This window comes from Oncorhynchus masou, chromosome 2, assembly GCF_036934945.1.
Source record: "Oncorhynchus masou masou isolate Uvic2021 chromosome 2, UVic_Omas_1.1, whole genome shotgun sequence".
Taxonomy (NCBI): Eukaryota; Metazoa; Chordata; class Actinopteri; order Salmoniformes; family Salmonidae; genus Oncorhynchus; species Oncorhynchus masou.
Genome location: NC_088213.1, coordinates 37,768,033 through 37,781,122, shown reverse-complemented (window position 1 = coordinate 37,781,122; position 13,090 = coordinate 37,768,033). Strand labels below are relative to the sequence as shown.

At 46.5% G+C, this 13,090-nt stretch overlaps 1 protein-coding gene across 1 annotated transcript in view; it reads left to right on the top strand.

Moving 5' to 3' along the window:
* Nucleotides 1-13,090, top strand: part of LOC135504466 (ankyrin repeat domain-containing protein 11-like) — a 138,713-nt gene that overhangs the window by 22,708 nt on the left and 102,915 nt on the right. The window contains 1 exon segment of the mRNA XM_064923089.1: nucleotides 7,781-7,860. The gene's annotated coding sequence lies outside the window, so the exon portion shown is untranslated.

The following is a 13,090-nucleotide window of genomic DNA, read 5'->3' as shown; positions in this document are numbered from 1 at the left end:
ATTCGGTGCCTAAAGTCAACTGGTTCCATGCCACAGTCCCACCGCATAAAAACATAAATAGAAGCCAACGGCGCTGTGTGCAAAATAAATATTTTAAAATTAAGGCCTCTAGAATAGCAGTCTGCCAACACACAATTGACTCCTCTCAAACACACACACACACTTGTGCTATACTTCTTATTTATCATGTTTTGAATTGCTTTGAACTCCTACTTGTTTTTGCAGCCAGGTCACATGTGATACAAGTCAGTATTTGACGTCCATCCATGTCTGAGGACGTCAGGAGATTACAAGTAAACTGGCCACTAGGGGCAGCCGTGAGCGCTGTTACCTTCAAGTAGGTTTTGCTAGGTCGTTGTGGACTGGTATGGCGGATGGATTTAAGCATCTGCCTCTGAATCCAAAGTTAGCAAATTGGAATCCAGCAATAGAAAGTTGAGTTTTTTTTTTAAAGTCTATTCCAAATCTTAACCATTCGGAGTTAATGCCTAACCTTAAATCTAAGTTAATGCCAACCTTAACCTTACACTTTGAAATTTGACGTTTGAGAAACCTAGCTAGTTGTGTTTTTGGTCTAGTGAATCGTTGACGGAATAAACACAACTGATCTAAATAACTGAAACCTGAATTGCCATTTAGTCATTGTTTTCAGCTTATGTTTGGGTTTACAGCGCTCCTGCTGTTTAGAGACTACTGGAAATATGTAATATTCTTCCCTGGTACCCAACACTCCAGCTATTTGGGTAACTTGGTTAACATATTGCTTTCAAGAGTAATTCACAACAGTAGGTCTATTATTCCTGTATTCTATTTAGTAATATTTGTATTTTGGGACAGATTTGAAAAAAAATGCAATCTACAAACAAGTGCTGAATAACAATGCTACCCCGAGTAGCTTAGTGCCCTGCCTACAAAAAAATGGAGCCGAGGGAAATGCTGTCTGTGTGCATGCTGCTCTGTAGGTGAACAGTGCAGACTCTCCCTGTCCCCCTGTGTCCGTGTCTGCTCTGTGATGCATGTTCAGTATTCAGACATAAAGGTCGGAGCTAGTGTCCCAGTCCCAGGCTGCTGTCAGCTCCGTCAGATGTGTTCTCTGATAGGGCAGCCAGAGAGGACTGGAGAGGTGCTCTGTATCCCAGGGACACATTGAGAGAAGGGGGGGGGTCTGCCTCATTGTCCAGATTTCCCAGATAAATGGAGCTGACCAGATTGTGAAAATGGTGGTGCTTCCTGTAATCCGATGCTCTGGGGAGCAGAATAGAAGGGGGGGGGGAACAGAAAAAGGCACGATAAAGGATGGCTGTGCATGCCCCCGGGCGACCATTAGACCACCCGCCTCCTCCGTAATCCCACAATGCACTGGTGCCCCACATAGGCCTGCATGTTCACACAAGCCACTGGCCATGCTGCAGACACGCAGTGGCAGCCCGGGCTGAAGCAACACAGTCCAGCCAGTTGTTTTTAGAGCTCCACTCACTTTACCCTCCCCCCAGCCATATTACTAAAGCTCAAATGGGGCTGACCTCTCACTCTCCTCCCGTCGCTCTGTCTCTCTCAGTAGCTCAGCTTTCTCTTCCACATTTTCCAGTCTTTGCTTTGGGCTTCAGAATAGCATGTGTATACACTAATAATAATAATAATAATAATAATAATAATATTGCGTCCAGTACCCCCCCTCTCCTGCAGACACAGTCGGTGTTTTCAGCCCTATCACCATTGCAAGATGTTGTGGACTAATCTCCGGAAATATACTCATTAAATAGCTACGGCTCTATGGCATGTGGAATTGTTTTGTGTGTGAGATTGTGGGTCTGAGTGTTAGCAGTTGTTGTGTGTGTTCCTTCAGGCAGTTATCTGGACAGTGTGGTATGTTTGTAGCAGAGCAGCTCTGGCAGCCATTGTTTGTTGTTGAGGCTAGGCCCTAGGATTGGCCGTGACTGCTCTCCCAACTCCAAGGAGATTCTTGGATCTCAAACCCTGGGCGTTGGGCTTCAAAGCTGGACTCGAGTCTACAGAGACTGTAGTTGAAATCAACACGGGCCAGGTTCTCAAACTTGTCAGGAGTATGACTTGCCTTCTCATGCACATGTGTGCACACCACTCCTCATGAACAAAGTCCAGTGTTTGGCTTTCCCCTGGTGATGTTGAAATACCACACATCTAGTAGGGATTTGTTTTAAAAGACGGTATATTCACTTCAAATTGCCAAACATGTGAAAAGAACACTTCCTTTGTCCTGAGCTGCCCCTGCTTACTGTCAGGATCGGGAGGCTTGAACCCTCACCTCTGACCGTTTGCATGTTTAGGTCAACTCTTATATCCTGTTTTACTCATATTTCTTCTCATCAACTTGGCCATATCATAAAACATAACCCCTATATGAGTACAACAGGGATGTTAGCCAGAATGAGAGATAGCTAGCTCGTACTTGTAGGCCTGTGTCCTGCAGTGTGTTTGGATGTGAAGCTACAGGCTAGTTGGCCCATGTCGGTCTGTGTGCTGACTGTGCTCTTTAAGCCTGGTTTTTCTGGTACGGCTCACCTAAAAGCCGTGCTGATTAGTATCTCTGGATTTTTGTGAAGCTTTTGTGCCAGGTTTTGTGCCTCAATCAGCAGTTTTTACTCGTGTCGACTGCCTTCTCAATCTCCCATCGTGCTGAGTCAAACCTAATTAGCCAGGATAGATGCAGCCGTTACAAATGAGCAGTGTGGCCCCCCAGTGTGGCTCAACACAAGTCGTGTAAACACGGCTGGTTTTGGGGAACCGGTCTCATTCACCAAAGAAACCCTGCTAAACATGTCTATTAAAACACGGACAAACATTGGAGTAGTAACTGGAGACATTGTGCCTGGGGGGCCACTGTAGGACAAACACACACACTCTTTGGTGTGAGACCCTGGAGGGACCCAGAGCTGCAGCACCCTCTTTGGTGGGAGACCCTGGAGGGGCCCAGAGCTGCAGCACCCTCTTTGGTATGAGACCCTGGAGGGGCCCAGAGCTGCAGCACCCTCTTTGGTGGGAGACCCTGGAGGGGCCCAGAGCTGCTGCACAGAACCAAAAGGTAAAGAAAATGAGGAGCAGACACAAACTTCAGCGTTTCCCTTCCTCTCTCTGCAGACAGGCCTCACTCAAGCCTCACTACCTCCTGCAAAGAGGCTCTTCAAATGGATCAGAAATAGCCCAGGCTCCCCACATGCCTAGCAAACCTTCATTTAAGTCTAAGTAACTAAGATTTCTGGGTTTGACTGTGAATGGCCAAACCTTTGGTGGCGTGTTGGTGCTCCCAGCAGTCTGTCCCCCCATGTGGCAGGGATTAAAGGTCCTGTTAGACTTTACTACTTCCCCAGTCATAAATGTACACTTCCTGGACACATTGGACTGACTGGCAGCTCCCTGTCCTGCCTATGTGTGTGAACGGGTGACTTCTATTCCAGCTCAATGTCAGCAGGTAGTGAATTACCTCATTGGTGTACATTTTTTTATTTTTAAAAACCATTTGGCTGTCTCTGCCGTGTCCGAGGCTCCAAACTTATGTCACATCCTACCCAGCTGCCCCTGGCAGGCGGGACTATGGATATTTGCACAAGAGCATTTGTGTGCTTCTGCCTCGCTATGGCCAGTGCAAACACACTTACAGGAAGCCTCAAATACTGACATACTGACACAGGATGAACTTGTTATGGCGTTCTTAAAATACCTGGTCTTCTCTCCCCCTGCCTACAGACATAGCTGTCTCTTCTCGTTGAGTCTTGTGCATGCCCTGAGGGCATGAGGGGGGCCACCACATTACCACAAGCCATGTGTTTTTGGCCGAGTCATCCTGCTTGAAATGTTTGAGAAGTGTGGGCTTGGGTGCCTTTCAATGACTGGTAGCTTTAACAGTCTCACCTTTGTTGGCATGAGGTCAGCAGAGCCTGGTCCATGGCCTGTGGTGAAACTGAAGTCCTGTCTTTGGTAATCCCTCCCAATGTGTATGAATAATTGTGGAAGCATCCTCTTTCAAGAGGAATATAACCAGCTCCCTAAGAGCTGCGGCAAAGAGAGCTTGGCTTCTCAGGCTCAAAGTTTCCCTTTTAAGGTCAACATAGTGTGCACCCTACGAGTGGTGGAAAACCTCTGGCCAACCCTAGAGGGAGAGAGATCCTCCACAGACAGATTAATGGCGTTTTTAATGTGCAGTGTGTTTGCTAGTAGTAGGGGCTCTTATCAGTGACTGAAATGAAACGTCTCGCTCATTTGATGGTAGGTGCACAAAGGGAGATCAGTGAGTTTGGCGTTATCACTTTTAGGTTTTTATTTATTTCAATCAGAATTTAAAGCTCCGTAAGGATTCTAAATACGACAGTTCACATTCAAGTTGAATTGAACCCTGGCATGATATCCTCAGATGTCCATAGTCTACCCAACCAAGAGCTTACCCTGCCAGAGACTGATCTGTGTTACCCATGAGTGATGTCTTGTGTGTTTTAGCATGGCCCGGCTTAAAGGGAGTGTACTTTGTCACTGTGCGTTCGGGGGATTTTCTTAGTAAGATTACAAGCCTGTATACAAGCCCCATTTAAGAGGGAGTGCTCTGCTCTCCATTCTGGATTAGTCCAATCCCCGGATTCCTGCTGTGAGAACCAACAGAGTTCTGATTTTAACAGACATGTCACCATCCCCCCCCCCCGTCCATCCCAGTGAGGCCTGGCCCCTTAATCTGGCCTCACTTTCTGTTTTGTCCTGGCACCTCCAGCCCTTGGCCTGGCCTGGGCTCTAGTGTCATCCACTTCAGTCGGTATGTTAACTTGAGATTCTTGCTGTCCCATTTCTCGCTGCTAAGATTGACAGACAGACATAAAATGGTTTGCAGATGTAACATATATTTTCTTAACCTATGACTATTGCTATCTCTATTGGCGAGTGATGCACAGTTCGGTGAATGTTGCTGCCGACTAACCAACTCTCATTAACCGGTCAACAAACAGTTGCATTTTTCCCAAACAGTAAAATGACGTGATCTACAGACATTGTTATGCTTGCATACAAGGAACTGACATTTTTCGTTAAGAGTTTAATGAAAACATGCAACCGTAGAAGCCTATCATTTAGTCAAAAGGCTATATTATTGAACATGCAACTCCTGAAATGAAACCGCTAATAAAACATCATTTTCAAACATTTGTGAAAATGCCATTCTTGGGGAAACACTGTTTTAAACGGAACACCTAATGCCAGCCGAGCTGAAAATGTGAGATAATGACAAAGTGACAGATGAAAATCTCAGTTAGAAACTTAGAGGTGGAATCTAATAACATCTAGGATGGGTTGTTAATATGACTAGGATTGGTCCTTTGGTTTCTCAACAATGAAAGAAAGTTGATATGAAAACCAATAGAACAGCAGAGAAATGCTGGTTAATGACAGCAGGAAGTCTTCAGAAAATAATTGCCTTCACGTTTCGATGGTTGGATTTTGGCAAGGCTACTTTGAAGCAAGGTAAGACATTTCTCATTTGAAGTAAACCGTTCAGGCTTCAAACTATTATGCAGCATCAAGCTCACATTGCAAATTGCCTACCGTTGACTATAGCCTCTCTACCGTTGACTATAGCCTCTCTTCCGTTGACTATAGCCTCTCTACCGTTGACTATAGCCTCTCTACCGTTGACTATAGCCTCTCTACCGTTGACTATAGCCTCTCTACCGTTGACTATAGCCTCTCTACCGTTGACTATAGCCTCTCGACCGTTGACTATAGCCTCTCTACCGTTGACTATAGCCTCTCTACCGTTGACTATAGCCTCTCTACCGTTGACTATAGCCTCTCTACCGTTGACTATATAGCCTCTCTACCGTTGACTATATAGCCTCTCTACCGTTGACTATAGCCTCTCGACCGTTGACTATAGCCTCTCTATAGCCTCTCTACCGTTGACTATAGCCTCTCTACCGTTGACTATATAGCCTCTCTACCGTTGACTATATAGCCTCTCTACCGTTGACTATATAGCCTCTCTACCGTTGACTATATAGCCTCTCTACCGTTGACTATAGCCTCTCTACCGTTGACTATAGCCTCTCTACCGTTGACGATTCGGAGGCGCGCTTTAATTCCGAGTTGAGATTGAGAAATACAATTACTAGCTGTTTTTAATCGCGGCCATCAAAACATTTATAGTTATTTATTTTTTTGACATGTGATTGCACTTCGAACTGTTATTTGTTGTCCAGTAACTATAAGAGCACTCTAGTACCAGCTGCTCTTGCGCTGTCTGACAGTTGATAGGCTATTCCACTCCTCAAACCAGGCTCTGTAAGCTGTCTGACAGTTGATAGGCTATTCCACTCCTCAAACTAGGCTCTGTAAGCTGTCTGACAGTTGATAGGCTATTCCACTCCTCAAACTAGGCTCTGTAAGCTGTCTGACAGTTGATAGGCTATTCCACTCCTCAAACTAGGCTCTGTATGCTGTCTGACAGTTGATAGGCTATTCCACTCCTCAAACTAGGCTTTGTAAGCTGTCTGACAGTTGATAGGCTATTCCACTCCTCAAACTAGGCTCTGTATGCTGTCTGACAGTTGATAGGCTATTCCACTCCTCAAACTAGGCTCTGTAAGCTGTCTGACAGTTGATAGGCTATTTCGCTCCTCAAACTTGGCTCTGTATGCTGTCTGACAGTTGATAGGCTATTCCACTCCTCAAACTAGGCTCTGTAAGCTGTCTGACGGTTGATAGGCTATTCCACTCCTCAAACTAGGCTTTGTAAGCTGTCTGACGGTTGATAGGCTATTCCACTCCTCAAACTAGGCTCTGTATGCTGTCTGACAGTTGATAGGCTATTCCACTCCTCAAACTAGGCTCTGTATGCTTTGCGCGTGTGATAAATAAGATGCATAACGACTAACGAAAATACACGCTGCAATTGAATTCCACTAAATTATGCAAATGTCCCTGTAGACTGATAAGGATAACCGGTCTAATATATTTTCGGTGGCTAACCGTTAACATCTCTACTAGTGGAATGCGATTTTGCTTTCATGGCCTCGCACTCAAGAATAATGGCAGCCTGACCGATTCGGTAAGCTTTGCACCTGTTCTCTTCAGAAGGAAAGAGGGCAAGATACAAGCAGAAGCCCTTTTTATATTTAATTAATTTCTGAAAAGAACAAACTCTTGGTTAATAACGCCCTCTAAGACTGAAATCATGTTATTCTCTATCCTTTATACATATATACTTTTCCACAATACCACTGAGCCTAACTACTGGGGTGTGTGGTCCTCTTGAGTCAACTTGTTATCACCATTTGTGCTAGTGGACTCTCAATGTTATTTGAACAACTGCCATGGAACAAATGTGAGCGAGGGGCTAGGTGACAGCGACACAGGAATGTAACCGATGTGGCACAACTGAAGGCCTTTGAAAAGCCCCTCTATCTTTCAAATCCTGATAAACCCCTGCCCTCAGTTGGGACAAAGCTAGGGTTGTGGTTGGCTGTGGCTGTGGGGGGGTTGAGGGGCTGTGGCTGGGGAGGGGGGGGGGGGTTGTGAGGGCTGTGGCTGGGGGGTGGTTGTGAGGGCTGTGGCTGGGGGGGGGTGTTGTGAGGGGCTGTCTACAGGGGTAGGCGAGACTGGCATGGTGTGGGGCTTTGACCTTTGAAAGGTTGCACGAAGATACTGTGTTGGGGCAATAGGACAACCTGAGTGGGGAAGATGACTCCCAACACCAGATCTCATTAGGAATGTTAAACGCCAACTAACAGCTCCGTAACTAATCCTTCGGTTTCCTTTTGTTTTGTAGGATTCTTTGGACTTCCCTACTGCAGCCCTTTTTTAAAGCAGGATTTTAACGTCACCCATCCGCAGACAGCCATGGAATCGGTATGTATTTTACATTCTCTCCACTCTCTCTGGAGCCATCTCTGTTTCTTGGTCCCTGTGTTTGTCACGACGTACTGAAGGTTTGAACACGCTGTATAATGTTTTGAAACGTTGTTTACAGAAAGGGGGTTGTTTTCTCAGGCCCGTATTCCTGTACTCCAGTAGTCTTGTTGTTTTGACTCCTCAGATTTCTCCAAACCGTCTCGGATGCTAAATAAACAACACTCCTATGGCACCATAGAGAGGGTTTGCTGTGGAACTGCCTACCGGTCTGTGTGTGTGGCTATAGACTTATCATTTCAAGCCATGGGTTGAGCCAGTCTCTCTAGCTATGAGAGTGGGAGAGGGCCAGACAGGAGCAGTGCTAGTACCAGCTGGCAGCTTTAAAGCCCTGCACTTTCAACTGGAATGTGTGTTTTAAGAGCAGGGCTTAGTGCATGCCCAGGCCCTGCCTTCCTGTCCCTTTGTTAAAGGGGTTCTGTGTTTTAGCTGGTGTGGGCTTGTGTCTGTGTGTGCATGGTTGTTTGTGTGGCGAGCAACTTGGTTTGGAAAGTAGGTCACCGCTCCCGTAGAGCTCAGTGTCACTAATGAAGTGTCCCTCTCCCGCATGCGACTCATGTGACCGTGCTGCTCGATCAGTAAGTAGTGGCAGCCCACGCCTCTGAAGAGGCGGCCGCCTTTTCCCCACGGCACACAGAGAGACTTTCAGCATGGGCGCTGAACAATCGATCTCCATACTCGTTCCCTCCCTACTCTCATTTTGCTCTACTCTTCCTTCTGTAGCCTTCTCCTTAGCCAGACGCTCTGTGCAACGGAAGCTGGTGGTGTTTACCTCCTGAAATCATACCGGATTTGCTTACTGTCAGTGGAAACTGATCAAAAAAGCCCATTATGCTTCTAGTACGGCCCCCCCACCTCTCCTCATGTGATGCCAGTCACATGGTTTCCAGGCACCAGTAGAGTAAATCAGAATCAGATTTTATTTTTAACTGCTCTACATCCTCCACTTTGCCAATGGTTAGCAGAAACAGACATAGGTTACTGTGTACATCTCTCTCCCTCTGTTTCATGCTCTGTTGCCTCTTTCGCTCTTTGCCACTCCCTGTCTCATGCTCTCTCCACTCTTCCTTTCTATCTCTCTCTGTCGTTCTCTCTCTGTCGCTCTCTCTCTGTCGCTCTCTCTCTGTCGCTCTCTCTCTGTCGCTCGCTCTCTGTCGCTCGCTCTCTGTCGCTCGCTCTCTGTCGCTCGCTCTCTGTCGCTCGCTCTCTGTCGTTTGCTCTCTGTCGTTTGCTCTCTGTCGCTCGCTCTCTGTCTCTCGCTCTCTGTGTGTAGCCTGCTCCTAGCCCTCGGCAGTGCTGATATTACTCTGTGTTATCTGCTGGTTGGGAGTTGTGCTGTGTTGGACGGTAGTGCAGATGAAAGGGTGTCTCTCTTGTGAATGCTCTCCCTTGCCTCTGCTCATTACCAGCTTGTTTTTTCTCTCTCTCCCTCTCCCTCCTCCCCTTTTCCAAAGTAGGCCTGTTCTTCAATAGGATTAGTCTGCAGCACTCTGAACAGGAAAGTGGGCCCTGCCAGTCATATTGCATAACTCTCATAGCCAGGCTTGAGACAACTATAGGGGCTTTGTTCCTCAAGACCCTGCTCCCACCCGCCTACCTCTCCCCCTGGCAGGCCACATGCTAATGCTCTATTGAAAGAGTCTGTGTGCTCCAAACAGGCATGGCTCTGTGGCCAGGGAGGAGAGAAACTCTGCATCATTACCCTGCAAATTGGCATTTCACTCATATCTTTCGCTGAGGAATGTGAACTCGAGGCAGAAGAAAGCGGGAACTTTGTTGTGATTAGGTTTTCTTGTAAGCACGTTGAATGATGAGATGATATAGGTTGTGGACCGTCCAAAGGATTGAACCTTTGCGGTGTTGGCGTGCCAAATGTATTGGCTTTTCTCTCCCTTCTGACTAAACTAGTGTGCCCTGTTAACCACTTAGGTTGCAGACCTGTATTGTTGTGGTTACATTGTTCTGTGGCATAGGCCCATGTCTCGTGATTCTGTAGCTTATCTGAGCAGAAGTTTGAAGATTTGTACATTAGTAGGCTTGTTGCACAATGTGAAGAGCAGGATTGGTAGGGGCTAAAATTATGCCTATGCCCAAGGTTTTCCTTGTCATTCTGTTCCCAATCATTAGAGCGACGCACCGAGGAGGAACCATTCTTTAAGATGATATCCAAGCGTGTGTTGTCATTGTGCCATTAATCAGCGCAGCTGCGGATCGATGTTCAAACACACCCTGAAAGGAAGTGTCAACAAGCTCTCTCATCCCACTGCAGAGGGAGCGATGTTGGTAGCTATTGTGGGTATCGCCAATACGTGACGACTCCAATCGGCGTTACGGTCTGGCTGATGGAAAACGCATGTATTTCTCAACTAACCTGCACTTTTCAGGGAAAAGTGTATCTTATAAATGTGCAGGTGGTTACAAAAACCAGAGACAATTCAGATATTAAATCCATGTTTTGTATTGAGTTAGAAATGCCTCTTGCATATGTAGATCTTTGTTTTGGTCGCACTGTGTGACGTGCTGTCATCTTCTACACTTGGCCGAGCCACACGGACAATCCTAGTTCCGGCCTAGTTCCTGTTGGGAAATGCTAGATGTGCGGCAGGTAAGATGGCGAGGAACCTACTCGGCAGCACAAAACTTTCCGATTTCTTTTTTGGTAGAACCACATGCAACTGGACACAAGTGTTTATAAGATACTATATTTCCCGAATCGAGAACCAAGTATCGCCAAATGCAGGTTAGTTGAAAGATACACAGCAGCGTTTTCCATTAGCCAGACCGTAATGCCGATTTTGGAGTCCTCACATATCGGCGATATCCAACGGTCTTTCTGTCTGTCCACTCACAGGACACAACTATAAATGCGGATTTCGGAAATGTGCGGTCACCAGCTCCAATCAAATATAACCCCTTTGACAAACGGGCTGAGCCACTGACCTTTGCACCCAAAGGCTTGATGGCAGAAACGTTGTATTGTGTGTTTGTCTTTGCAGATGGCACAGGTTCAGAGGCGAAGCCCCACTGCTTCGGAAGGGGTTGGAGGTAGCCGTAGTAATAAGCAGGTACATGGGGCCACGTCGACTCTGCCACGGAAATGGTTTTTGATGGCAGTTTGGTTAATCGGCGCACTGGGCTTTAGAAATTTGCATCTAGGTGTGAGAATGAAAAGGACAAATAGCGCCAACTACATAGAAAATAGTTTGTAAGTGCCAACTACAGGGCTCTCTCCCGTGAGGTATGAAGTGGTGGGGAGATGAGATGGGAAGGAAAAAGATTTCAATCTTCAATATGTCAAAAGAGAACATTGCTTTGAATGCAGTTTGTGTGTAAGCGGAGAACAGGATGTATCCATTTTTTAATGAAGAGATGTTATGCTGCTGGCTTGAAAAGAATGTGCTGCTCAGAGGTCAGGGTTGATTCTCATGCTCTGCTCAAGGGTATGGCTCAGAGCTGCTGACAGCCAAGCAGACCAGTGTTTGTCCCACCACTCCCACACACACTGTCAGAACCAAGCTCACCCACCACAGCAACACAGTCACTGCGGAGGAGAGGGGACTGGCTGTGATGATGGATAGCCAGTGCTACTCTGAAATGGTCAGATTTGTAGTGTGTCTGGATGCTGAGGAGTTGGCTGGGTGTTTTGTAGATGGGACAGAATGTTTTTAATGTTCTATCTTCCCTTCTCCAGAGCCAAGTTCCCATCAGCGAGTCGTCCATACACTAAGTCTGTGTTTAGATCTTACATCTAATTTTAGAGCTGAGCTTTGGCTTAAGCGCTGAGAATAACAGGATACCAGTACCCTCTTTACTTTGCCTTTAACCAATAGATATGACAGTGGTGTTGCATTGGACAAGACTAGACAATAGCCTCACGTGATTCTGTTCAATCAGGGTCCAAGAGACCAGATTGACTGGTCCTAGACTGCTCACTGTCCCTCTGCCTCTCTCCCTCCAGTACAATAACCTCTGAACAGTGCTATGTACCCGCCAGGCACCCAGTGTCTCCCTCTCTGGGCCTCTACTGTACCTGTACCTCCACCCATCGTCTCCTCAGAGGATCAAACAGTCCCCCGTCAAATCTGGAGGGGGGGGGGCAAAACAAAACCCAGTGGAACAAATGATTGTGTTTGTTCTAATGTGAGTTAAAGGGGCCCTCCCACAGAGTCTCCTGGCAGCCTGTATTTCTGCCTGTTTGCCAGGGTGTTTAGAACTCTGTCTGGGTGGTTTAAAGAACATGGATTGCCATGGAGACATTGTGCATTATTTCTATATCTGACCCTTTCAGCTCAATCTGCAAGCTGTAATTGGATTATTTGTAGTGTAACGTGTTTCATCTCTTTCTCTGTAGAGTCGAGAATGGAAATATGAAGGATTTGTTTCGCTATATCTGACTGGTAGAGTATAGTGTCAGCTCAGCAGCCTGACTGTGAAAAGGCCTACACCACAGTGCTCTTCTGCACTTTGTTAGTGTTGTATTTATGGGAAAGAACAGTTAGATATGAGTGATGGGACTTCGTGCAGATAAATTGGTTATTTCTGCCTTACCTTTCACCTCTTAATTGGTCACCGTCACCAGACTGATCAGCCCAACTCCAGGGCAGCTAGCCTACTTCTCAATCCACAACACGAGGGTTTTCCTCTATTTCTGACTTTACTGTCGATGTCTGTGTGAATTGAGTACTCCATATTAAAATGACTAACAGAGAAAATGTATAATCATATTCTAAAATCTATAGAACACGATCAATAAATATCTCTAAACATTGGCTCAGCGATTTGCTTCGATATCATTACTTTTCTTGCTGTTTCACTTGCAGCTGTTGTGTACAATTTCTGAGATGATTGTGTCCATGTTGAAATCTGTGCGGTGAGCGAGCGGGAAAGATGGCAGAAAGAGGAGCCACAACAACCATTATCCTCTTCTCTGTCCTTCCCCCATCCCCTCCCTCCCCCATCCCCGAGTGACGCTGTGGTTTTTCCCCTGACTGCTGCCAGGTCTCTCCCTCCCTCTCTCTTCTCTCGGGATCATGATGACTGAGCTGTTTGTATGGGGCTGGAGATTAGCAGGCTAATGTAGTGTTGAGTGGGAGAGCAGAAGCCGAGGCACGGACACTAGAGGTCAACCGATTAATCGGAATGGCCGATTAATTAGGGCCGATTTCAAGTT